Raw genomic sequence first — 27,328 nt, 5'->3', positions numbered from 1 at the left:
AGATATTCCTAGTTTAATTACATATCAAAGTGACCCCAAAACTGATGTTGTACAAACTTATGAAATCAAACTTTTAGTAGTCTTGATGTTGAACATAGATTTCACATCAAAAAGTACTCTAGAATTAATGTCATTTGCGCTTTAGCAGGGCCGGCCTTGCCCAAGGGCGGGCTTGGCGATGGCCCAGGGCCCAAGTGAGAGGGGGGCACAAATTTTTTTTTTTTAAATAAGGTTATATATATATAAAAAAAAATATTTATATATAGTATATGTCGACAGTAAACAAAAAAAAAAATTGCTTTGTTCCCAAATGCAGTGTCTTCTCTTCTCCTCTCCTCACTTCAAAATGGTTTTCTCTTCTCTTCACTTTGAGAATTGTACACACAATTATAGCAGACGAATTTCAAGAGTCTCTTAACTCTTTCTAAAACTTTAAAAACAAACAAATTTCTCTTGAAATATTGGGGTTTCAATGGTTATTCAATCAAGCAATTTATTTTCATCATCTGTCACCTCCTCTCAATCTTTCGCTCCTATATTTTTCTCTTCTTCTACGGTGATCAGACATAATTTTTGGCATTCCATAGATTCAGGCTGCAATAGAGATCGATCAAAATAGGTATAGTTAAATTGGGTGTTCTTTAAATTATTATTATTATTATTTTTATGGTGGGTGTTCTTCAATTTTTAAATTCGTTGAAATTTTGGACATTATAAGTTCTATTACAGGCATTTTGTGGTATTTGTTGATTATTCTAACAACTATTATAAATTTTTGTGCCTGTAATCTCAAAATCTCGACTATACTGTCACCGCTGATGTTCAATTTGCAGCTTTCAACATCCTTAATCAGTTAATTACAGGTTCAATCTATATTGAACACTAGAAGATCAACTTTTTTTTCCCCTACAATGGAATTTTTTTTTTTTGCTCTCTTTCTCTACAAACATAGCATCTTTAGATGCATTAATTGGAAGTCAGAAGTTGCAGGTTGATATGTTGATGCATACGTATTTACAATTGCTACATCGCAATCCTTGTTTTATTGTTCTATGCTCGAATGTTTATCATTTAAAATTGTACTGTTTTACATATGAATATATATATATATATATATATATATATATATATATGGGTAGTTAGGCACCAAATTTTTTTTGCCCGGGGCATCAAAAACCTCAAGACCGGCCTTGCGCTTTAGATCTTGTAGTTCTTGATAATTTCCAATGTCAAATAATTGGTACAACATCAATTTCTTTAGAAACAAATTGTCTGTAATTAAGGCTGTTTTCAATATCAATTTTTATATTATTAATATGAATAAATCCATCCACATAATAATGTATGCTCTTCTCATTACTCACATGATAGAGAAACCAAAAATTCCTATAAAATATCTTTTATTAACCAAAAGTAAGAATTTCATGTTCTACAATAAGTAAACTACATAAGTACTACTACATATTAAACACTGAAATTTAAATAATTTTATCTGACTTAAGAAACAATTAACAAAGACTACTTGTTCTATAAAAAGCAGCAATACATATATCATACACGATCATAAACATCTACACGTATTTCCTTGTAACAAACTCACTCCATTCATTCTGCTTCTCATTAATTTGCTCTTGTGAGTAGTTGGTTCTCTTCGATTATTTACTCCACTACATAATATGCAAATATATTTTAGAACACACTATATATGTGATGCCCCGAAAATTCGTGTTTATTTTTCGAGGATTTTCCGGAATCTAAATTCTGATTATTGGATGATTTCGTGGCTCGTGAATGGAGCGGAAGTGTTTCGGGAGAATAATTATTTGAAGAATATGGTATTACGGGGGGGTTGCAAAGTTTGACTTTTTATTCGTTGGGATTCTCTAAAAACTTCCTTCACTGGAGTTGTAGAGCACGTCGATACGAGTTTGTGGACATGTGGAACGTGCTATTCGGAGTTCGTATGAAGAAGTTATGGCCATTGGAAGAAGTTTCCATTTTGGTATAAATAAGGAATTTCAGAAAAATCATTTCATAATTTCACTTTCCTTTTCCGGAAAGCTTTCTTCTCTCTCGGCTGCACCTTCAGAATCAAAGTTTTTTGACTGACCTGACCGGGCTTTTCTGGCAAACTCCGGCGGTCTCCAGCGACGAAACTCTCTAGATAGGCTCGTCTCCACCATGCGCTCCTCTCTGTGGTGTCCTCTAGCATCTATTCGCAGCAGCGACAGTGCAGCAAGGCGGCGAACTTTGGTGCAGTCGGACCCAATCGGTGCTCCGATCTCTGAAGACAGCGGGGCTTCAAGTTTCCTTGGGTGAGTTCAGAGGAGCCTCATTGATCGATCTGTGGTGGTTGTTTAGATAGATTCACGTGAAACTTGGTTCAACTTGGATTGAACAATAATCCATGGGTTGTGATGTAGTTTTCGACCCTTTATGCTCGTTTTCTGATTTTGAGCTAGTTATGAAAATTCACAAGCATGCTTAGATGAACAGCTTTGATGTTGGGAGTTTTGTGAAATATTGAGTTTTGGCCGGCGGCGGTGCGCCACTCCCTGTGGCGGCGTTTTGGTGGCTTTCCGGCCATGTAGGGAACTGTTTTTGGTATTATCTGCAGGGTTATGCATATATGCTCAGGCACCCCGGAATACCTTCCGTTTTCTATGACCACTTCTATGATTCGGGTGATTCCATTCATGATCAGATCGTGAAACTGGTATAGCAGTACAACTAGCTAGTTCCTTTATTGATGTAGCAGTACAACTAGCTAGTTCCTTTATTGACTTGTATCTAGTAGGAGTTCTTCCTTTATTAAGCATTTGGACTTCCAGATTAGTATATATGGGCCATTTTGAACTGATGCTCATGATTAGGTTTGTGTACATGAGACAATTGTGGATTAATAGAAATTGCAATGAATGATTTTGGATGTGGATTTTATGGTTTCATGAATGGGCAATTTTAATTTCCAAAATGCATGCATACCAATTGTAACAAAGGACTACCACTATGTGTTATCTCAAATTGCAAGCTACAACAAAAGCACACTAATGTGTAGTTGCAGCTGCACAAAAGCAACACAAAAACCAATTAGAAGTCTATTGATTTTTTGTCTTTGGGACGATAGAAAATTGTAGTCTAAATAACAAAACAATAACATAAGTTAGATGGAATTGTTGGCTAAAGCATATAATAACAACAAATAAGTGTGGTTGGACTTGATCACAGACAATATAAAACACGTACTATTAGTGGTCTTTTTTATATTCATATCACAAATATTTGTCGTCTTAAATAACCTCAAACGACAGTAAATTGTCGTTGTAATGAGACTGACATAACAGAAAGAATATGATATCTATTGTCTAAACCATTTCCCAACATCACATACGTATAATTTCAAAACCTTTCACACAACACTTATATGTCATATAAATCTACCCTAGAATAACACTTAATTGTCCTCTGATGCGCTTTACGACCACAGATAATTGCCATTTAAAGTCAATTGGTACATGATGCGGCTAAAACAGCCTCACAATTTAACCCTGCAAAATGTAGTTGTCAGTATAGGATAAGCAGGGATCGTTCAGTCTGGGGATTGTAGGGTACACCTACACAAAAAGGTCAATTAACAAATAAAAGAATAAAATGGAGGTTTTGAAAGTTGGTTCTTAATCTACTTAAAATAAAAACAAACCAAATAAAACTATATACAATGATCGAATTCCCTAACCTAGACCAATACCACTCAGAAATTACTAAGTGTAAAAACAGAAAATTCATTTCAACATGCTACAAAAACGTGCCCATCTTAAATGCCTAGATAAGAGCCCAAATGAAAAGCCTTAGCGGATCAATCCATTTATCTGATTTGTTCTAATGTAGGATTGGATCGGAAAAGTCCTTACCAAGCCTAATACTACTAATTTTCGAAAACACTCAGCGTAGTTCTCTTAACTAGTAGTATTATCTAACCCTCGAATCAATTCACACGTGCAAATTAACCATTAGACATAGAATTTAACACATAATTTCCAGAATTGTTTAACCATTGAACATAGTTTTTACCACTCGTTAGAACTAATTACTACTTGTTTAACTCAGCGTCTTAACAAATAACAATTACTCTTGGCAAATTAAGCAAACACACAAGAACTCTCATCATTATTCTAGCATGCAAACTTATGAACCTAACTCTGAAAATTATCTAAACAAGTAAAAGGGCACAAGATTGTAACATGCATCATAAAAGAATTCTCGAAATTAACTCAATAATAAACTGAAAATCTCAAAAATATTAATAAAAATATTCTGAAAATTTCGTGTCTCCAATTACACAACTCACAAATGCAAACACACAAAACCGAAAGAAAAATTGTAAGTAGAGTCATAGTTACACTTTGAAGATTTCCTCAGTGGCTTAGCAACAAGGTGATGAACTTGTCTCTGCTATGGTGGTGGAGCATCCTTGACTCAGCGCCTTAGAGCTTTGTAGATTGATGGATGGATGGTGTCACGGTCTTGTAGGTAATGAAAGTTTAAGGAGTGAATTGAGCAGTCTTGGAATGGTTTTTTGGCTAGGAAGTGATAGGCAAGGAATTATCTTGGCTGGGAAGTGATACTAATTCTGGTCTGGACGTTACCTATTTATAGGGAGCATTGGTTGGCTTTTGTCGATCATACCCTTCATCATTGGACGGATGAGATTGCATCATAATTCATTTAATTTCCCAATTGAAACATCTCTTTTATGGCCTTAACTCCTCTCATAATGGGGCAATTCCTTTAATTTCCAAGCTGAAATGTCTTTCTCTTATTTATTTTCCAGTTGAAACATCTTTCTCTTTTATTCCTCAACTGAAAATGTCTTTCTCCTTTATTTCCCTTCTTCATTGCTTAGTCAAATATCTTAAATGCTTTATTTTATGACTCCATCATTGTTGTTTCCAAGAGTTCCACCAGGCAAGGTTTCCTACAACAAGCAGGAGAATATCAGAATTTTCTAGAGAAAATAAAGGGAATTAAAATATAAAGACCGCAAAAACAATCGACAGTGAGGAATCCTAATCCAGCTAGGATTTTTCATGAATTTTACTTTTTCCACCTATTTCACACCAAATATTCAACAAGACTCTCAAAATGACTTAGTGACTCAAAACACTAAACTAAGGGAGAAACAAGGCAAAATGGGGCACATATTCAATAATATCGTCACACTTTTTGCTCCTATCAGTACAACATTTAATTGTTGTTGTATGACAGATTACAATGTTCCCAAAATGCAAAACTCATCAGACAACACATGACTTTTATTTTTTTATGTCGTCTGATACCCCCAAGACACGACACCGTACTAGACGACACATTTTGGTTCGTTCAGATGACAGAACAGTTCTGTCGTCTGAAGGCCTTTTTGGCATAGTGTATAGTTGGTATTAGTGGTTTTCCTGAGTGAATGACTACTTATATATATATATATATATATTTATGTGAAATATATATATGCATTGATGAATCTTTGTGATGATTGCCATGTGAAGTTTGTGTAGGAATATTTGTGTAATGAATTATTGGAATCAGTATGATGAATCTTTGTGATGATTGCCATGTAAATCCTGTGTAGGAATATCTGTGTAATGAATCATTGAAATCAGTGTGATGAATCTTTGTAATGATTGCTATATGTGTGATGACCGGTGAAATCTGTGTGATGATTCGCTGGATCATGGCTATCTGCGTGATGACCGGCAAAATCTATGTGATGATCAGCTGGACAATTGCAATCGATGTGATGATCTTTGAAATCTAGGTGATGATCAGCTGGACAATTGCTATCTATGTAATGATCCTTGAAATCTAGGTGATGATCAGCTGGACAATTGCTATCTATGTGATGATCCCTGAAATCTATGTGATGATTAGTAGGATGATGAATATCTGCGTGATGACCGGTGGAATCTGGAAATGTGTTTTGCTTTGTAGTTTTGAGTTTACTCATACGGGCTTACAAAAGCTTACCGGGTTTGTTGTGTGGCAACCCGGTACACTATTCAAATGGTGTAGGGGTTAATCTTGCAGATCAGAAAAATCGGGGCTGAATCTTTGGTAGCGCCTTTGCAGCTTTACGGTAGGAGGCCATCTTTGTGACTTTACCGTTGATAAGGACTTCCATTGTATAGTTACTCTGAGCAGCATTTACGTTTTATTTTGTTGTTGACAATTTAATTTGTAAGCGTATGTAATATGTGACTCTATGGAGCGGGTCAATATTGTCATAGTGGGTTCAGGGCATCAATATGTAATTGGTTTAAAAGGAAAAAAATTTACAGGTACTTTGTATCGATGGCTAAATATTCACGCATATATAATTATGGGATTGTATATCGATTTTTGTTTGTGTAAAAAATCAGGAGCGTGACAATATATACATCATAACTTTAAATAAATTATTACTTAAGTGATATGCTTACCTTCTATGCAAACGAAAACCTTGGATCCTCAATTATTTCCTTCATTATCTAATGACATAATAGCTGCATTCAACACCACCCACTTATTTTGGTGCACCCTATTGTAAAGTGTGAAGGTCAAGAACTGATCAACTCATAATTTCTAACTAGTGGAGTCAGCTTGATAAAGTAGATGTACGTACTAGAAAAGAAGTTAGAAACTAAACTAAGACATATACGTACTAGAAAAGAAGTCAGAAACTAAACTAACACATTTTTCCTGCATTCCTAGTGTTTCATCTCATTCAACCATAGTAATTCACATCTATGATTTTTTATCTTTGGCACTAGCTACCAACATTGTCTTTGCCACTAAACTCACTCCACTATTTTGAACAACCCGCATCTCATTAGGTGCTTTTCTGTGATATTTGCAACCGTTATACTGATAACAATCATACTTTAAAACTGTTCTACTAGGACCTTGACCTAGCCACCTCAAAATATGTGATATTTTTCTAGATTTATGCTCAATTTCCTCTACCACCTGCAACCATACAAGTAATTAAAAAGTGGTAGAAAAACCATTACAGACTAGTCATTTGGATGGTAAACAGCAATTACGTTAACTTTTTACTCTGTTTCAATACTTTTAGTGGCCCTAAAAGTTGACTTTTTGTTCGGGTCAAAATTTGAGAAAGTTTCCTTCATAGAAGTTGTAGAGGACGTTAAACCGAGCCTGTGCATATGTGGTACTTAAAAATAGGAGTTCGTATGAGAAAGTTATGGCCTAAAATGTGGAAGTTACTATTCACAGTATGAGAAAGTTACTGTGGTAGGTTTACCCCGACTTTCTCTCTCTTCCTCTCCCTTCTTCCCTTTGATTCATCCCCCTCCGGCCACCAAACGGTGTGCAACCGGCCATCCAAGGAGCCCCTCTTCCTTCCCTATTGGCGATTTGGCCGGAAAACCCCAAGTCGAAGAGAAAACCCTCACTGCAACAATTCGGTGTTTCCGGCAAATTCTTCCAATTCTGGCTTATCTACGGCCACCAAATCAAGTCCAATTGGGGCGCCTCGGGCCATTTATCTTTCCCCTCAAGTTTCATGCATCAATTTGCAGTGTAGAGGGAGAATCAAGCAAAAACCCGATTTTAGGGTTTTGAAATTTCTGGAAATTTTTCACCTGCAAATTTCAAGCACTTCAAGGTAAAAATTAAAAATTGTTGTAGTTAAGATAAATGTTGGGCTTGATAAGTAGGTGTTGTTGCCAAAATTTGGTGACCATCGGAGGTGGTGGCCGGTGGAGCGTGAACCCCACGCGCCGCTACTATAGGTCGCCCGTGGAGGCGCGTAGGGCAGCTTTTTAATTTCAATTTTTATCCTATTAAATCCTATAAATACACCATCAAGGCATCAATTGCATCTTCAGTCATATGAGCTCTTATGAGAAGGTCACACTCTCACAGGTCGATGGGTCACAGTGTTTTCAAACATAGTCTTATATGTTTCTCCAACAAGTTCAAATTAAAAGACATATATAGAGATCCAAATTTGGCAATTTTGGTTTTAAGTTTTCTGTGGCGGTCTAAGCGTCCGACAAGGAAACCTACTTTATCAGCAGCAAACCGTCAAACGACAAGGGCCCAGCATCAAGGTCGTACCACCTTGAGCTTTCGCTAAGTTTGAGCTTCCACCAAGAGCCTCCACCAGGAGGTTACATCGCCAAACACACTCCGCCAACCGTCAAGCTCTAAGTTGCGCACTGCCAAGATTCATCGATCTTCTCCGTCAAATACGGGTTGACGGCCGCCAATTGACATCCACCATCCGCCAAGCTTCATCAATCTTCTTCGTCAAATATGGGTTGATGGCCGCCAAGCTCCAAGCTTTATCTCCTTCATCAATACGGCATTGACGGCTAGCAACGTATGCAGCAACTGCCATTCTTTACCACCAGCGACAAGCTTTAGCCATGTATGTCTCGTTGAGTGTCGTGCAATCACTGGCAGCTTCGTCTCCTTCGTTAAGAGATTGATGGAAGACAAGCAGGGTTAAACACCTTCGATAACATCAATTAAAGGCCTTCAATTGGCGTTAAGCACCTTCGACCAGCTGTGATCAACCTGGGACTAACAATATCAACAAACATAACGTAACGTAGTCTTCCGAGCTAGCACACAACCAACATCATCCCATCTCCGTCAAGCAACACTCCGCCTAGCTCCAGTTCTTCCCTGCGCCAAGGATTCAGCTCATTCTTTCAAAACTCGAAAGTACCAACATCCATCCGACGAACACAGATTCTTGGCGTACAAAAATCTCAATCTGGGCATACAAAAATTTATGTCCAATCCCAGCTCTTCAGCGGTCATCTCTTGTCAATCCTCTCCGGACATCACACCTTGCACTTTCACTGCAATCTTCCAAAAGAATGAAATCTTGCGGACACTTCTCCAATAGCAAGCTATCTGCTATTATCAGGAATAAAACTAAGTCTTTACTTTTCGCTCACCTCCATACGCACGCATATATATGTTCGCTGAGCTATTATGAAAGAACCATATGTCATATATAATTTGATACTATTATAAACTATATAACTTGATTACGCTTGTATACCTATTAGTATGTGTGTGCAGCTCACCTTTCCACACATAGTCTGCCTTACACTTTACACATTTATGCATGCTAGTCATGTCTTTTTATTACATGCCCAATTACTTAGTCCATAGGACATATGTCTATAGCTATCCAATTAATCACTTGCTGCATGCCTTGACACATCTCTCAAATGCATGCATAATTAGCCTGTAGTATTACATGCACCCACCGTCAATACTACTAGGCTTTGTGTAAATTTAACTTATCATTGATGATTCATTGCAGTATTACATACTCTTATGCTAGTGATATACACGCAAATGCACCTAATAAATAATCTAGCTAGGCTACTAGAAGTATTGGCTACTTAGCCACTTAGCTACACATGCAAGTTTATGCTTATGGGAATTGTAGTTGTATGTCTAGGACTATTTAGTTTACATGCTAGCCCAAGTAACCATGTATCAATTACAATCCCAAACTATGCTATTCACCTTTTTTTTTGGCATTATAGCTTATAAGCATGTGAGTAGCTAAAACATCTATCCACAAGCTTGCTCACTTAACTGACATCATTGCCTTTTGAAAATGCTCATATGGCTAGTAAACTCACATAGCTACTGCATATATGTATATATATCATTAATACCATATGTACGTTGTATATACATCTCAACATCATAATTGCACATTCAAAATGGCGACGCCTCTTGGTCTAAACCAATCTAGTCATTGTACGTAGTTCAATGTTTGTATTGATATATGTTTGTATAGGCTCCAGCGCCTAGTGTACACTTGATGACTTATTTTCATTGTCAATTCGAAATTCATGTTAAAAGCATACAATCAAACATGTCATCAACTCCCACATCGCTTATACACTTTGCTTAATATCTTTCAAAGTACGTATGCAAGATACTAGTGTTGATTTTACATACTCATGTACTAATCACCTATTTTGTTTCAAGGAGACACAATCAACGAGAACCGCTTCAATTAACGAGCCTTCTATTATGGTGTTTTACCGGAGCAATGGAGCATCATGCTTGGACAACTCCAACATGATTTGGGTACTTATATTGATTCCAATTCAAATCTACTCCAATTAGTATAAGATAAGTACCTATGTCTCACTAAATGCTCTTTTAATTAGAGCTATTGTCATGCCTTTACATACTTTTACTACTTTTAAGCATGCCTATAATATATCACACTTGATATTCGTTTACATGCTTTTAATAACTTTTAAAGCATGCTTACAATATGTATCAATTTTAGTAGCACACCCACTATGCTTACATACTATTGCCATGCCTTAACATGTCTCCGTGACCCTTAAGCATGCCTACAAATATACAAAAATGTTACTAGCAACTTTATTACAAGTGCATGCTATACACATATGCCATGCTTTTATTTAACTGCAACTCAGTTAAATAAACATCTTACACTCACTTAAATAAATTATGTCATGCTTAGAAGCTTGTGACACTTATGACTTAACTAAACTTGCTCGGACTACGACTTGTTTGGGTTATGACTCGCTTAAGTATCGAGCATGGCCACGACTTGTTTGGGTCAAGTCCCGCATGCTCGAACAACGCCAACACACTTAACTACACCCAACTCGCTCGAACATATCCAACATGCTTTAATTAAGTCATAAAAGTTCACTACGCTTCATACCATTCGCGGAGAACTTACCCTCAAATTTTATATAGACACCCATCACACTTGCTGCTATCTATTATGCATGTTACATGGCCATAAGATCCAAATAATACTACTTGCTATGCCTATTTGTCCTGTTCATACAATTTGCAAACTTTACATTTACTCTATATGCAAATATTTTGTCTAGCCTCTTGGCATCATACTTTGTCAAACTCTCTCCACGGGAAAAAGACCTATACGGGTTAGACTCCACGAGTCTATAGTCCATTACCAGCCGCCAAGCGGTAAGGTAACGTCTCATAATGACGATGACTGCTACGCAGCATTGCAGTCAAGCTTTTCTCCTCCGAAAAATAGTAAATGGGTCGATTAACGCAGCCCACGGCAGCCATTGATCCAGCAGTTAACCCCCGACGCTTGGGTATCAAAGATTAGGTTTGCTACCTAACGCCCTCTGCTCAAACGCAGCTCCCCTCATCAAACAATTTTTCGACCATACGTAGGTCTATAGGCAGGAGTGAGGGACTTCTTGGAGGGCCTAGTAGGGGCCCACCTTAAAGGGCATAAAGTGTTCGCTCCAACAAAATTCTAGATGGACAACGCACTTGCACTAATTATGCTCGTTATACGGCACAAAGCCACGCTTTAGTATCAACCCCGTAAGAAAACCCTCCTTGACTGGGGACTTCGGGGACTTGTACATACAACCCAGCATAATTAGCAACGGTTACGCTCATGCCTCAGGGCAACACCTTCAAAATACCCGTTAATGCCTCATGGCATCCCCGAGATTTAACGCTCTTGCCTGCCCGGCAACCTTGAACTTTAACGCTCTTGCCTTTCCGGTATCACCGAGCTTCATGCTCTTACCTTCCCCGCAACCCCGAGCTTTACACTCATGTCTCCTCGGCATAATGAACATTAATGGAACATTGAATTCCTCTACCATTTTTTGTTTCCAACAATCGAATTCTTTTCACGTTCCATTAATCCGAGCAAAAACCAAACTAACACAACACAAGTGTTTACATATTCATTGTTCATGAGCCACAAACCCTTGGCTTCACGGCACTCATGCAACTTACACCTCACGGGCGTAACCTCATCAATTCAACCTCGTTTGTTTTTCTTGCGCACATCACGCATTCATCATATATATGCAACTCATACGCTCATTCTTAGTATGCGCGTTCTCGAGCTTATACGTCATAATCGATCATACTCGGCGCCATTCATATATATACATCATAATGTATCATGCACCTCATACATTCGTATATGTCAATGCATATCAATACAACTCATGTGCGTTGCCCAAAACAACAAGCATTCTACGTGCGCATGTTCTTATATTTGTTTTACAAGTTGAAGAGTCCCTTCTTGCTTACGGAGTTCGGGGACTTGTAGAGGCTTGGCGCCACCCGGACGTCACTTATGCTTGATGACATCATGTGTATAACTCCCTAACCAAGAAGCTCCTCTTACTTGGAGACTTGTACATACCTCCACTATTATGGAGGATTTGCTATGTCACCAAACATATGTAACACCCCCTTTAGGGGGGCCCACAAGTCATGGTGGGACCCAACCGCGATATGCATCCCGTAGCCCGATATCCAAGCTACGCCGCAGTGGTAGGAAGCAAGGACCAAAATATCGAGTTTCGAGGAAATATCGATGTTCCCAAAAACGAAAATATCGAGGATATATCGATTTCGGTAAATAATTAAGAAAAATGATGGAAATTTGAAGAAAAACATGGAAATTTTAAGTGAAACTTTTAGATATGTTTATTTTATCAATTGTCTACTATATATAGAAAGAAAACCTTGAATAAACCTTGTTAGATAGTAATTTGTAATAATTTCAGATGAAACGGTAAATGCTGAATCGCCGATAACTCTAAAATTTTTTGAAATAAACATCTAATTTTTTTTTTATGGCTGGAAACCCAATGGGAGGCTAAGCCATCACGCCTTATATACATTTTTTTGTACATATCATACATTACACCTTGAATTACATGAGTAACTTAGAACCACATAGAAGACCTATGAGGTACAAGGTATGAAGATTATTTTAAACTATTTATAGAAGTTATAATTTGAAATGTTGTTGTAAAATATTTGAACATTTAGTAAAAAAAAAAATTCAATATAGAAATTAAGTGTTTCAAGTTAGTTATTGATTGGACGTGTATCTAAGTTTTCAGATTCGTAGGCAAATGAATATATATTAGAATGTTGTAATTAATACATAAAGATTTGTGCAGCAGAGTTAGCAAACCCCCTCTCAAAGGGTAGTGGGAAGACCAAGGTTCGATCCTTGGTGTTGTTGTTAGTTTTTTGGATTGAATTTTATGCCAACTACTCATCCACCACACGTGTTGGGCCCACGGAGATTGACTTTGGATGTGAGAATTGTTGGTGGAGATGGAATGTATGGGGAAATATCGAAAATTTCGGGAAATATAGGAAATATCTGGAAATATCGAAAATTTCGACCGAAATTGTCATGGTATGCTATGGATATATCGGGCCTCCAAAAAAATGAAATTTTCGGAGAAATTTCACCGATTTTTTCGATTTTTCAGTCCTTGGTCGGAAGTGCTCAAGAGCTTGCCAGGAAGCCAACTTCCCAACCATGACAATATGCCTTCACAACATGCTTTGAAGACTAGAAGGACTTCTTGTCCCACATTGAAGAAAATGTAAAGGAGAATGGCTCTCTTCCTTATAAAGGGGCCACTCCTCCCACTTAGAATCCATCTCATTACATACTTTCTAATCTTGTTGGGCCACAAGGCCCAAACACTAGTTAAAGTTTTTAAGTGGATGTAGTCTCCCGCTAAAGCAGGAGGCGAACCACTATATTTCTCGTGTCATACTCTTTCTCTCTTGCTTTTCTAACGTTAATTAGAGTCTCCGATTCTAGTGTTAACAATTACATTTGAGCCTCATCAAAGCATCCTTAGCTTCTAATATTAGTTACAGAGAACATAGATTAGATTTAATTTATTATCATGATTGCAGGACACAAGGCTGATGGAGATTGGAAACCACAGGCTTATCAAGCAATAGTGGATAAGTTGAATGCTACATGGCAACTTGATCTGACAAAACTTAATGTCAAGAATAGACTCAAGGCTTGGAAGAGACATTATGCTATTATCATCGACATCAGAAGTCAAAGTGGGTTTGTTTGGGATGAAGAGAAAAAGGTGGTTCCAATCACTGCAGAAAACCTGGAAATTTGGAATGTTTACATTGAGGTATGATTAAAACATTGAATGACTTATTTGCTTTATATGTTTCTTTAGCATGATTCATTTTCATATTTTTGTAGTCACATCCTAATGCTAAAAGATATCAAAACAAGTCAATAGAGAACTGGGATGATATTGCTATGCTATGTGGGAGGGATAGAGCTACTAGTGAAGGAGCAGAAGATGTTGGAGATGCTAAACAAACTATGGAATTTGAAGCAGAAGAAGATGAAAGTGATGTGACTCCCAATTCACATGCAGCCACGTCAACTTGTGATTCACATCCTCCAAATAAGAAAAAGAAAAAGGATCCACTAGCACAAGCAATTGGTGATGTGGCCAACACATTGAAGGAATTTATGGCAGCTCAAGTCTCCCCACAACTCAAAGGAGAGGATGTACATGAAGTGGTTTCTAAAGTAGAAAACCTCAGCAAATTGCAAGTTTTCAAAGCTGTACGCATATTGATGAGTGGTAACCCGAAGAATTCTCTCTATTGAAGTCTCTTAATTATGCTGAAAAGAGTGAGTGGGTAAGAATGCTCATATGGCAATCAGAAGGTATGCTTGTTCCCACTTTCTCTCATGTTTCAGCTATTGGATCTGCTTAGATGTTCTTTGATTGTTTGGAATGTCATCATATCGTATTCTTTGTTAATTGTCAATCTTCATATCATATTCTTTGCACGAAGATTTGTTGCATAGTATCCACAGTCCAGCTGAGCTATTAACAGCCAATTTTGATGGCATCAAGGTGTTGCTTTCTGGACAGGAAGGGACCTGTTACTCAATGTCTTTGATTCTACAGCTCTTTACCACATCAAACTGGTCTTTAGGGTTTTAAGTTGCAAACCCTCTTAGTCAATTGGTCAGCTATATCTTTTTTCTTTTTCTGAAGGGGTTTGGTCAGCTATACTTTGTTTAATAGAATCAATTCAAAGTTCCTTTCTTTTCTTTTTTCTGTACAAGGAAAATTTTAAAGCTTTTTGCTGTTTTTGGAGGGTTACTTTGAATGTTGGATTCTATTTTGAGCCCCGAATATGTGCATTGTTAGGCATATCAGGTATAGAAAGTAATTCATTTTGATTGCATTGTTTGTAAAACTCATATTTGTTAGGTTTTTGATACATGATACATGTTTTATGACAAAAAAATATTGTTAACGGTCATATAGTATTCTTTGTTGATTGTTTTCAAGGCAACTAAGGAATAGAGAGTGAGCATGACAATTTGGATTCGCATGAGTTGGAATTATGGAGATGAAACACCTATTAATATCATTATTGTTATGTTTTTTTGAGAATATTAGATGAGACACTTTGGATTTGTATAATTGAGAATATGAGATGGAACATGTATTATTATTAGTAATATCATTTTTTTTTTTTTGAGAATATGAGATGAAACACTTTCGATTTATATTGCTTTTGGAATTATGGAGGATGACAATTACCTCCATAGAAATTAAATGCTAAAGCAAATTTTCATTCATTAGATTAGTATTTACATAAGTAGCTTTCTTCATTAGTTTTGAAATCTTAAATTCAAATCCTCATGATTCAATTGTACCCAAACAGATGAATTTGAAATCTTAGGATTTCAATTACTTAGATTTGAAATCCGAATCCAAATCCAAATTCTATTTCCAAACGGGAGGCCCCATATTATTCCCGGGCTGTTTCAGACTAGAAATCAATAAAGTTAATATCATGAGCTCCTTTTCATACACAACCAAGGGGGAAGGTTATAGGTTACCAATATAACTAGCCAACAACTATACCTACTACTTAAAGTGCTGTGAGGATTGATACCGTTAGCTAGAAGACCTAACATGAGATTCCTTGGCTCGCTAGCAAAATCAGGCTCCTTATGGTTTACCAACCTCTAACACGGAGAATCAACATGATGGCGCATTTTACCGTCATTCACTCTTTCATCTTCATGCCAAGTTTTTAGCCGTCTCACGACATCTAAACATTCATTTAAATCTTGGGATTCGTGAAAAGTAACACAATACCTTTGCTGACACTCCTTTTTTCTCCTTTAAATCCTTGGTAACCTTCACCTAGAAAAAACCACACTTAGGATAGTTTGTGCATCCTCATATTCATTTATGTACAAAATCCAGTCAATCGGGCACACATGTATTTTCTTGTAATCCATTCATAATGAGGACAAGGTCTTCTTTGCCTCATATAAAGATGAGGGTAGCACATTACCACTTGGAAGTAAATCTGCAACGGTCACAAGCAAATCTGAAAAGCTTATGTCCGTCCACCCATACTTAGCTTTCTTATTATACAGGGATACCAAGGTGGATAACTTTGTGTGTTAATATTATAAAACTCATCTAGATCACCATCAAAGTCATCACATGCAGCTTCACACATATCTACTATTTCAGACACAAACTAACTTTCTTGTCTTATTTACACATTTTAACTTGAACTTGGACAAGATGAACTAGAAGGTTTCCCATGCCATATCCAATTCTTATAGCTTTGATTAAAACAATTAAAATATAAATGGTCCCTAATAGTTTTGACCGTCTTTTATTATTATTATTTTTTTATGCTCCCACATTTTAAGCAAGGACATAACAAAAATTTAGGATTAGAAGCATTTGATGCATCAAGCTTAAAAACATTTCAACTCCTTTATCATACACAAGACTTCTTCAGTCAGCTTCCATCCATGATTCATCCAATTGTGTTATTCTTATCTATTTCATGCATATAGAAAATCAACTAAATTAACTAGAGCCTAAAAACAAAACAATCCACAATAACAGTGTAAGACCCTGAATTTCCATTATTAATTTTTGATGATTTTCTGGAAATTATTAAGTGGTTATTAGGACGATTACGTGGTTCGGGGGTGGAGCAAAAGTGTTTCGGATGAATAATTACTAGAAACGTTTTATTTTCGAGCTGTCCAAAGGTTGACTTTTTATTCATTTGACTCTTCATGAAAGTTGTAGAGCACGTCGATATGAGTTCGTGGACATGCGGGACGCGTGAATCGGAATTCGTATGAGAAAGTTATGATTAGCGGAAATTTTTATTATTTTTGGATATTACTATAGATAGAAGTTTCTAGAATTAGAAAATCACTTTTGATATTTTCAGAAAGTTTTTGAAATTGGAAACTCCAAACTCTCCGTTCTCTCTCCTCAGAAACCCTAGGGTCCAGCCGAAACCCGTCTGACCCGACCCGACTTTTTCAGCCATTTTTGGCGTTCTCCAGTGGCGCGACCACCACAGATCTGTTCGCCACCACCTCGCCATCCTCCCTACAAGTGTCTCTTGCACTGATTTTTACCGAGCACGGCGATGGTCCAAGTTGGCTCCAACCGATTCCGGCAACAATAGGCCATGAAATTACCAGCGTGTTGACGCTCTCTTCTTGCTGATTCTAACAGTACCAGTCTTGAAGCTCGATTCACGGTGTGGTGATTGGAATCCTAATTTGAAGGTTCGAGTTTTCGGCTGTGATTTAGGCCCAATTGGGCTTTCCTCTAGGTATTAATGTTGATCATAGTGGTATACTCTATATTGTGGACGGTTGGATTATCTTGGAATAGAGGTTGAAATGGCGGCGCGTGGCCACACAACCAGCCTCTTTTGGATCAGATCCTTGCTCCATTATTATCTACTCGTCGATATGAGCATTTTGATATATGGTTTGTAGCATTTGGTGATTGTTTGAGCATGTTAAGGATTTTGTAAGTTTCAGTTCATTCGGTTTTTGATTCGTGAGGATCTGACCTTTGGATCGACTTGTTATTTTGACATATCAACCCTACGAGTGTTCCGGAGACTTTGGTAGTCTCGGATGAAGCTTCATCTCGATTGATGTAGGCTTTGGGCTCTAGTTCGCGTGTTTAGGACTTAGATCCTTTCATACCTCAAGTAGATTTAAGATGTGACATTGATGTGATTAGGTACGTGATGAAGTTGTGTTGAACGGATTATGGCAATTAGTGCTTATGTCGGTTTGGTTGTGAAGACGCAGTGGGATTCAGAGGTGAGTAAATCTCACAATGTTCATTTACGGAAAAAGTCACCTTATCGTCTTGGAGTTATTTATTTAACCAAACAATATTTGTGAATGTGTTCATATTATTGTTTTGAGATGTGACTTTTCGGGAAGCAATATATTGTGGAAATGATTGACTTGATACATATTTACGCAACCGTACATATCATTGTCAAGATACAAAATTATCGTACCACAGGGATTAGTGGCTAACCACAATCCTTGGGTAATCAGAAATGAAGACACTTAGCAAACAAAAGAAAAAGAAAAAAAAATATAAAAAAATGCTACTCGAAGGCACCATGCCTTAGCAATGCTTGGCTTTGGTTTGCACTGAAACCTAATCAAAACTAAGACCTAGTGATGACTGTTAACAATGAGATAGAAATTGTCACCGAAAATAGTAATTTGAATTTCTAGAAACTAGATTGCAATAACTAACAAAAAATAAATATATAAAATAAATCATGACAACTAAATGTACAAATAAAAACAAATAAAATGCAAGAAACAGAAATTAGATCACTAGGGTATCCTCCTAACCAAATTCAATACACAAATATGTCCCTATAGTGGTCATTCAATTCATAATGGCATCAAGAACCGTACCCAAGGCTTTCTGAATCGTTAGATTCCTTAGAGGGTATTCTTACTCCGGATCAAGGGTCGTAGAAATTCAATTAGGACAATATACAGCCTTATTAGGGCCTCTAGTTGCACCAAAAGGCAAAGAGTTCTAGAATCAAAGTTCCCAAGCTAGCCAATACGGCAATTAAAATTGACTTTGTTACTAATCATGTTCTAAACTAGTGTCCTCGCTATAAATTAGAGAAGTGATTAGGTTCCTGACTTGTTCTAGACATGCTCAACCACACATTCAGGAGTTAATCAAACTCTTAATCATGCATCTAAGCCAAATAATATAGATTATAACATATGTCAAACACGAAATTGAAAACCATTGAATTAAAGCATATTTTTACATCAAATCCATGCAAGGGGTCAAACCCTAGTTTCCCAAAAAAACTACTCACTACCCATATATAGATACGTCATCAAAAGTATAGAAAAATATTAAAGTTATGATAAAGAAGAGAGGGGAGAATTGACTTGGTCACTCCTTGTTATGCCCCAAATTTTTCGTAGACAACATAACAAATTTATAATTTAATGATGACAAAAGCAGAAAAAAAAATATTTTCTTAATAATAAACTTCCAAGCTTCAAAGTTTTGAAAGAACAACCCTCTAAGAATTTTGGTATCGCCAACAAGAATAGAAAGATAAACTATTCCATGAATATTCCCAAAATAAATGTTTTAACAAAAACATCTAGCGAACTACTTAAGCTCTTCTCAAGAACCCCAACCTAGCTAATATCGCTGCCAACTCCTCTAAGCATCAGACAGATCAAGATCATCACCTAGAAACACAACAAACTAATAATGAGATTAACTCAGTAAGTAAACTAGAATGTGTCATACCAGCAAATAATATATATATATATATATATATATATATATATGTAAAACAAAATAAGTCATTGGCAAACTAAAGGAACATGAAAGACTCCCTATAGCATTTAGCAGTCAGTCTTCCATAACTTACAAACTACAAAAGACATCAAATCATACTATCAACTTGGTAGGACTTGTTAACTTATCAGACACAAATGAGCCATAAGTCACCCGTCGACGGCACCACAAAAGTGGAACAGTACAAGTGAGGACTTACAATAACCTGAACAAATACTCTCACCCAAAGGCTAGAGCCAGACTCCTATCATGATCATCGATAGGCTCTCCCACATGTACCAATCGGTCTCCATATGAATATAGAGACACAAGACAGAAGCTCCATATGCCTACGAAGAGCACGACGAACACAAAGCTTTCTAGATAACAAACACTCATATAGGCATTAACCTGTTTTCTAATTCTCATAACATAGAGCACAAACCATTTATTCATGCCATTAAACATATATCCATATATGTATACACTGTGTATGTATATACATCTGCTTAGTTTCACTATAGACTAGGAGTTTACACAATGGTATACATGCATAAACATCGAACGTATAAACAACAACAAGACAATAGCACACATATCTGTTTATTGTGATCCCAGGAAGAGTCTAGAATTACTTACCTCAATTGAAAAAGTTATACCAGCAACTGGCAGGGCGTCCTAAGTTGAGATTTCTCAGCCTAAAGCAAACAAACACTCAAAATGAGACACGAACTAGAACCTTACAATCTGCGTTAAAAGCACCCTAGAAGGACCTATGTCCAAATGAAAAATCTCACTTGCTACACTCATAAACTAAACCCCTTGAAAATTTACAAGATAAAACTAGACAACCTCAAGTATCTACTGTAAAAATATCAAGTCAAAAGAAGAGCAAAAACTTGTCCAAATAATTCTCCAAAAACGACCACTGTTGCTGCCCAGAAATAAAACTGTCACCGCCAATGGATATTCCAAAAACTCCATAATTTTCAATACCATCTTACAATTATTGAAATTTAACAGAACCATTTAAGACTCAACAGCTAGAACACGTTAAAAATTTGAGAGCAAAACCATCATTCCATGAACCCCAAAAGTTTCCCTTGAAACCGCAACCGAAACAAATCTCTCAACTTAAACAGGCATAGTTCAGATGATTTTCGAATTTCATAAAAATAAATATAAGATATAAATTCTTGAAAATTTGTAAAAGAAACTAAACACAAAGATAAACGTCCCAGAAAAATTTGAAGACTGAAATAAATCATTTGGCCTTTCAACTGACGACTGCAAAACGTTCTTTAATTCTGTCAGCAGAAAATCCTGTACCTCTATCCCAAATTGGAAAAATCATGTAGACTTCAAAATTGACTGGAATTTAATGAAATTTTAACCAAAGAACGACTAGGACGTCTATTTTAACATATAAAAATTTCAACCAAAATACGAAGTTTTTGTACAGGAATACGAACACAAAGGTCGTACAGCATAGTATAAACAGAAAACCCAGATTCTCCCAAACCAAACTTCAATTCTCTATTCAGAATATAATGCAAGGGATACAAAAGCCAACAAGGAACAGTCAAACAAGAGAAACTAATTAACCCTAAGAGGGAGATACCTTACTGTTTGTCAAAATCTTCTCCTCCCCCAAACTTCACACACGTCAATTCTGTACCTAAATTATAGAGAAAGTTTTCCTCAATTCCATTGCTAAATTAAGGAGTTCTTCTAAAGTACAAGTAGAGGAAACAGAATGAAGCACATCACCCTTACCTCTTGGCTAAACACACTTGCGGCTAAATCCCCCGCTTCTAGGTTTTCCTTCTCCAAAAATGTATTTCCTTCGTTTCCTTCTAACCAACGTGAAAACTATTTCAGTCAAGAATAACTTACTCTATTTCTTTTCCCCCTAATAAAGTTAAGACTTAAATAAATATATATTTATATTTATATTTACACATAAATAACTAACAAGTGCTACCTAGATGCCTCTAAGGGCAACTCCAACCATAGACTCTATTTGGGGGGTGCTATTCTCATTTTAGCACCCCCTTGTTGCACTATTCATATATGACTTAATTCTCATCTCCAACAATGAGGTGCTATATGGGTGCTATTTTCACTATTCTTGATTAAATATAATATGAGAGTAATGTTGATGAATATTATATTAAAAGTATGTTAATATAGTTAAATAAGGTAAACAATTGTGAAGGAGATGGAGGACATTTGGTGTGAGGAAATAGAAAAGAATGGGTTGATATTTATAGAATTTCCCACAATTTACTGTTCCAATAGGTATATTTTTTTTTCCCTCAATTTTCTGGTAATTTTTTAAATTTTTTTGGAACAAACTAGAAATAATAACCCTTGAATTAATAAGAGCCATTGATCACTTTTTTTCCTCAAATCTGAGTCGTCAGATTAAATAAAGTCAATTTGAGTAAAAGCAAATAATAATCCATTTGTTGGGCCCCATGAACAGTATCCGAGTCTTGGTCTTGGAAAAGTCCCAAATATGAGGCTTGGGATGAGCCCAAGTCCTATAATTTTAGGACCAACTCCCCTAAAAAGCATTGTTGGAGATGAAAAGTCTTATAGTTCAACAAAATATAGTTTTGAATCCTATGGTTGGAGTTGCCCTAAGGAACTAACCAAAAGGAAAAATAAATAATTAAAGAAAACAACCAAATAAACTAAGTTGCAAGAAAACATAACCCAACACCAGATATTACACTCCTAGCTATATGCTAATATGAACTAAGCAATTTCTTCACCCAACTACCCAAAATGAAGGTGTGGTGCTATTCATGATGATTCGTTGAAGCTTGAGTAAGTCTTTCTTCAAATATCAAAATAAGATTAAAGCAAAAAGGAAGAAAACAGAAAGAGAGGAGAGCAGCCCAAAGGACTGCCTGCCTTTTTTGGTGTGCGGCGCTGTAGCTCGAAAGTCTAAAGATGAGGTCGTCCCTCTTTGTGAATGGATGGGATTTAGGGTTTAAAGGAGGTGATATATATATATATATATATATATATATATATATAGATATATGTCAATCAATCATGTGGTCTCGGTGGTGTGGTGAGAGCTAGGAAAAGATTAAAAAAAAACAGGGTGAGGTGGCAGCATGTGAGAGGCTAAACAGAAAATAAAAGAATTTAACTTAATGAAAATTGAAAGAGGATCAGGTGATGTGCAAGTGGCTTGAGTGTGAGTTTGGTCAATTAAACATTGTTTAATTGACAACAATAGATGTAGTACGTTTTTGCTAATTAAGCTTAATTACTTAATTAAGATATCTACCAATTCTCATTTTGTCAAAATTTCAAATTGCTCCATTTTTGCACCATTTTCTCTTGTTTTCGCAACTCCGCTTATTTCCTACAAAATAAATAAAAATAAAATAATTACACAACAATTGACTTAAGATTCTAGATACAATTACACACATAGAATTGCGTGCAATGACATCCCCACACTTGAACTTTGCTTGTCTTCAAGCAAACTAAATGAGATCTAATCCAAAATCTAACCTACTCACACAAATGAAATCAGTGTAATGATCTTTGTGATGATTGTTGTGTAAATGATGTTGAAAATCTATGTGATGATCGGTGAAATCTGTGTGATGATCAGTGCGATGATTGCTGTAACGTCCCGTACCTCAATTTACCAGTTTACTAGTCATTTGGATGGTAAACGACAACTATTTTAACTTTTACTTTCGTTTCCGTACTTTTAGTGGCCCTAAAAGTTGACTTTTTGTTCGGTTCAAAATTTTAGAAAATGTTCTTCATGAAAGTTATAGAGGATGTTAAACCGAGCGTGTGCATATGTGGTACGTAAAAATCGCAGTTCGTATGCAAAAGTTATAAGCGAAATATGAAAGTTACTGTTTATGGTAGATTAGTATAAATTTGAAAAGTTACTGTGGCCGGATAACTTTTCTTTCTTTTCTCTCCCCTTCCCCAGTGCTCTCTCTGTCTCTCTTCTGCAACTCTCTCTTCCTCCACCTCTAGGCCACCAAATGGCGAGCTGCGAGCGTCAATAGACTCGTCTCCTCCTCCTCAACAAGCATGTAGGAGTTGTTTACGGCGGTTTGGCCGGAAATGTGGAGATCGAAGCCAATATTTTTACTGTAGCAAATTGTCAACGCCGATTTCCGGCCACCTCCGGTCATAAACCCAGGTCCATTAGAAGCACCTTGAGCCACTATTTATGCTCGCCAAGTTTCATAACCCAGATCGAAGCATGGAGGAAGAAAGCATAATTGGAAAATTTCACTGTACTTCGGTGTGCTTAATTGTTCGGCCACTTCAAGGTATTTTCTGACTTTGTCACAGTTGAGAAAGTTATTGGAAATGTTGAGATGATGCTGTGGATGAAATGTGGTGGCCGGAGGAGGAGTTGGCCGCCGCATGAACAGTGTTGCCGCATGAATAGTGCGACGGGTGAATAGTGCGGTGTATGAACAGTGATTAAAATTCTGTTTTTATTTAGTTAGTTAAATCACATAAATATTGTAGAGCTTTTATGTGAAGTTTGGTAATTTTTGGAGAAACTTGGAATTAATTATGAATTTCTGAAGTTTAGGATTTCGATTATCGAATTACGAGAATCCGACCGTCGGATATCTCTCGGTTCTGCCTTGGAACCTTTAAATTAACGAATTGGTATTAGTGGTAAAATTTGGGCTAAATCCGAGGAGAATTGGGAGGTGAAATTATGAGGAATTGATTTTAAGAATTGTATTAAATTATTGAAGAATTATTCACGGAATATAATTGTGTACAGGATGACGTACCGAGCTATTGCTCGATGACGGAACACGAATGCGTGATCGTCGGAATAGTACTGCGAGTGGACTTTTGTTTTAAATAGCAATGCATGCATTTTTTTTCTTAAAATAATGCTCTAGTGATTATTCATATTACTTTTTGAGGAAATGAATTAATTTTCGGAAATTGATTTCAAATTATATCATGGATTTGCTTTCAATACTGAGTTTCAAAGGTTGGTTTTGATTTATAATATTATTTGATGAATTCCTTATTTCCGAGGTAAATTTCCGGAATTAAGCATATCCCTAATCACCGAGTTAAGCTCCTGGAAGATTTTTAAGATGAGTTTCAATGGAGTTGGATATTCTCAATTGTTTATTGACTTTCGATTTTGGCATCAGGAATGCCTAATTAAGGATTTTGGATTTGGTTGGCTTCTTGGAGATTTTGAGAGATTTTTGGAAATGGGATTTACCTATACTAATTTCCGGTTTTGGTTACGGATTTGAGAATATTTGGGCGTGCGGGACACGCCATCGATTTATTCCTATTTCTCACTTATCCATTTTGAGATTGAGAGTAATCTTGGCGTGCGGAGTCACGTCGTTGAATACATGGTTTCCATCTCGTGAGAAATGTGGGGAAGCTACATGGATTTACTGGTTTTCGATGATTTTTCCTCACCATACGCGGGTTATGAGATTAGGTCTCCTCCTCACTGACTTTGTGTTGGTGAGTGGCAGTTGAGGTAGCTTGTTCTCCTCCTCACCTACTTTGTGTTGGTGAGTGGCAGTAGAGGTGATTTATTCTCCTCCTCACGTGGGTGGCAGTCGAGGTTATTTGGTCTCCTCCTCGCACAATCTATGTGTGAGTGGAAGTTGAGGTTATTAGTTCTCCTCCTCGCACAATCTGTGTGTGAGTGGCAGTTGAGGGTAGGTAGAGCCTGGGAGGCTCCATTTCCCGTATGGTGATATCTCTTCCCCATATCCTATCATTTCTCGACTAGCGGGGCCTACTCTGATTTCCGTGTAACCAGCGGGGCTGGTCTTATCCTGTTGAGTATCGGAGTTTCGATCTTTCCTCTCAGTTGTTTGTGCCTAGCGGGGCTAGTCGGTTTTTCTTGAGCGGAGCTTCTCGTGATTTGTTTTCTAAATCGTTGCATGCATCGAGAGCTTTTTAAGGAAATAAATGTGGGAAAATATAAAATCCATTTGGTTTAAAAATTGTTTATTTTTGTCCACTCACGCTAACGTATTTTATGTACTTTCCCCTGGGCCCTTCGGTTTCAAATGCCCAGTTTGCAGGCGAATTGGTTGAGGTCGGGCGTACACGGAGTTGAGACATAGTCAACAGCATGGCTTCTGCATCTGCCTTTGAATTAGGTTTTCCTCTTATACCTTTCTGTTAGAATTGCTCTGATTACCTATGGGATTTATGCTATTCGAGTTGAGATGTGTGTTTTGTGAATTGGAGACTGATGTTGATTTGGGGAGCAGGGTGGCTCCAGGAGCATAAGGATGAATTGATTGAGAAGTGTAAATGTTTTCTACAGGTTTGGGTAGCTCATTTTTGGGGGAAGTTCCGCCAAATTTTTGGTAGAACTTCTTCTAAGGTGGGCTTCGCAGGGTCACTTCGGATTTCAGGGTGAAATCCGGGGCGGGTCCTGTCAATTGCTCTGTAAAGGAGGTTTATTTGTTATTAAGTTAACAACGATCGAGAGGGTTACTCTGATGATTTCTTTGTGAAGGAGGTTGGTTTGTTATTAAGTTAACATGATTGAGTTGGTTGTTGTGAAGATTGGAGCTACCTACAGATACAAGAGTATGGAGTTTGTGATTATTATTATGATTTTGATTGATTGATTTTAATGTAATCTCTTGAACTAAATTATACGCGGGGATTACTATGACTTGAATTGAGTGTTTAAATGTAATCTCCTGAACTAAATCGTACGAAGGGGTTACTATTAATTGATTTACCTTATTTTAAATTGTGATTGCCTTGTTTTCTTCTTGGAATTATTGTTGAAGGTTTGAATGATTTAAAAGGTCATAGTGGTGACAATTGTTCTCTATGAAGGGAAACATGAAGTGATTTATATGGTGCGATTTTGTAATTCGCCGTTGTGTGCTAAAATGATTTTCAAACATTACTTGAGGTGGTTTTGTTTGACTATAATTGTGTAATTAGATGCTGGGTTGAGAATAAGAGCATGTGGGTTTTTAGTCACGAGTTGACTTATGTAAGCATGATATGTAGGGACATGAAAACTGATGGTTGTAGTTGAGATGTATGCTTATCGCTTGTTTAGATTGAGATAACTTAAGCATGTATTTCTGTTTTGTTGATTTGACTTTACTCATACAAGCTTTCATAAGCTTATCAGGTTTGTCTGTTACAAGCCGGTGCACTATTCAATGGTGTAGGGGTTAATCCTACAGGTCAGAGTAATCGTGGCTGAAGTTGAAGTCCTGCAATCGCAGTTGTAGGAGTCAGAAGCTAATTATGAGTACTTTGATTTTAATAGACTTCCATTTTGTGGTAAGCTCATAAGGAGCATTTATTATTTTGTTAAAACAACTTAATTTGTAAACTTTGTGTAATGTAATATGTGACTCTAAAGAATGAATCTGTATTTATATTGTGGGTTCGGGACATCGTTGGTTGCCTTTATTTAAGGAAAAAAATTTTCAGGTATTTAGTATTGATGTTTGAACCATCACGCCCGGATTATTTGTGTTTGATTGAAATTATATTATTATTTGTGATTGAAAATTGGGGTGTGACAAACAAAATGCAACTCTACGAGAAAAAAGTCATTGCAGTACCATAGGGAGAATGCAACTTCTGAAATAAAACAGAACAATATCTATGACAATAGTAGTACTTGCTCAATCAAATAATCAAATAAAACATATTGACACAGCTTAAGACCACCCAGAAAATTAAGAAAAAGAACATGTACCTTAAAGCACCTAAATTAAACGAAGAAAAAGTAA

At 36.8% G+C, this 27,328-nt stretch overlaps 1 long non-coding RNA gene across 2 annotated transcripts in view; it reads right to left on the bottom strand.

Annotated features, from left to right (window-relative positions):
• The window catches only part of LOC112200553, a 31,831-nt gene extending 11,622 nt beyond the window's left edge, over positions 1 to 20,209 (bottom strand). The window contains exons 1-2 of one of the 2 annotated variants that reach the window (XR_002936363.2): positions 20,184 to 20,209; positions 19,400 to 19,453 (exon numbers count right to left, since the gene is read on the bottom strand). This is a non-coding gene — a long non-coding RNA (uncharacterized LOC112200553). Of the gene's footprint in view, positions 1 to 19,399; positions 19,532 to 20,183 lie in introns of those variants that run through there. The other variant, XR_005810418.1, reaches the window with a different exon arrangement.
• Positions 20,210 to 27,328: the final 7,119 nt, after the last annotated feature.

The sequence above is a fragment of the Rosa chinensis genome, chromosome 4 (assembly GCF_002994745.2).
Source record: "Rosa chinensis cultivar Old Blush chromosome 4, RchiOBHm-V2, whole genome shotgun sequence".
Taxonomy (NCBI): domain Eukaryota; kingdom Viridiplantae; phylum Streptophyta; class Magnoliopsida; order Rosales; family Rosaceae; genus Rosa; species Rosa chinensis.
The sequence above is the reverse complement of the archived record's forward strand: the minus strand, read 5'-3'. Positions and strand labels throughout refer to the sequence as shown.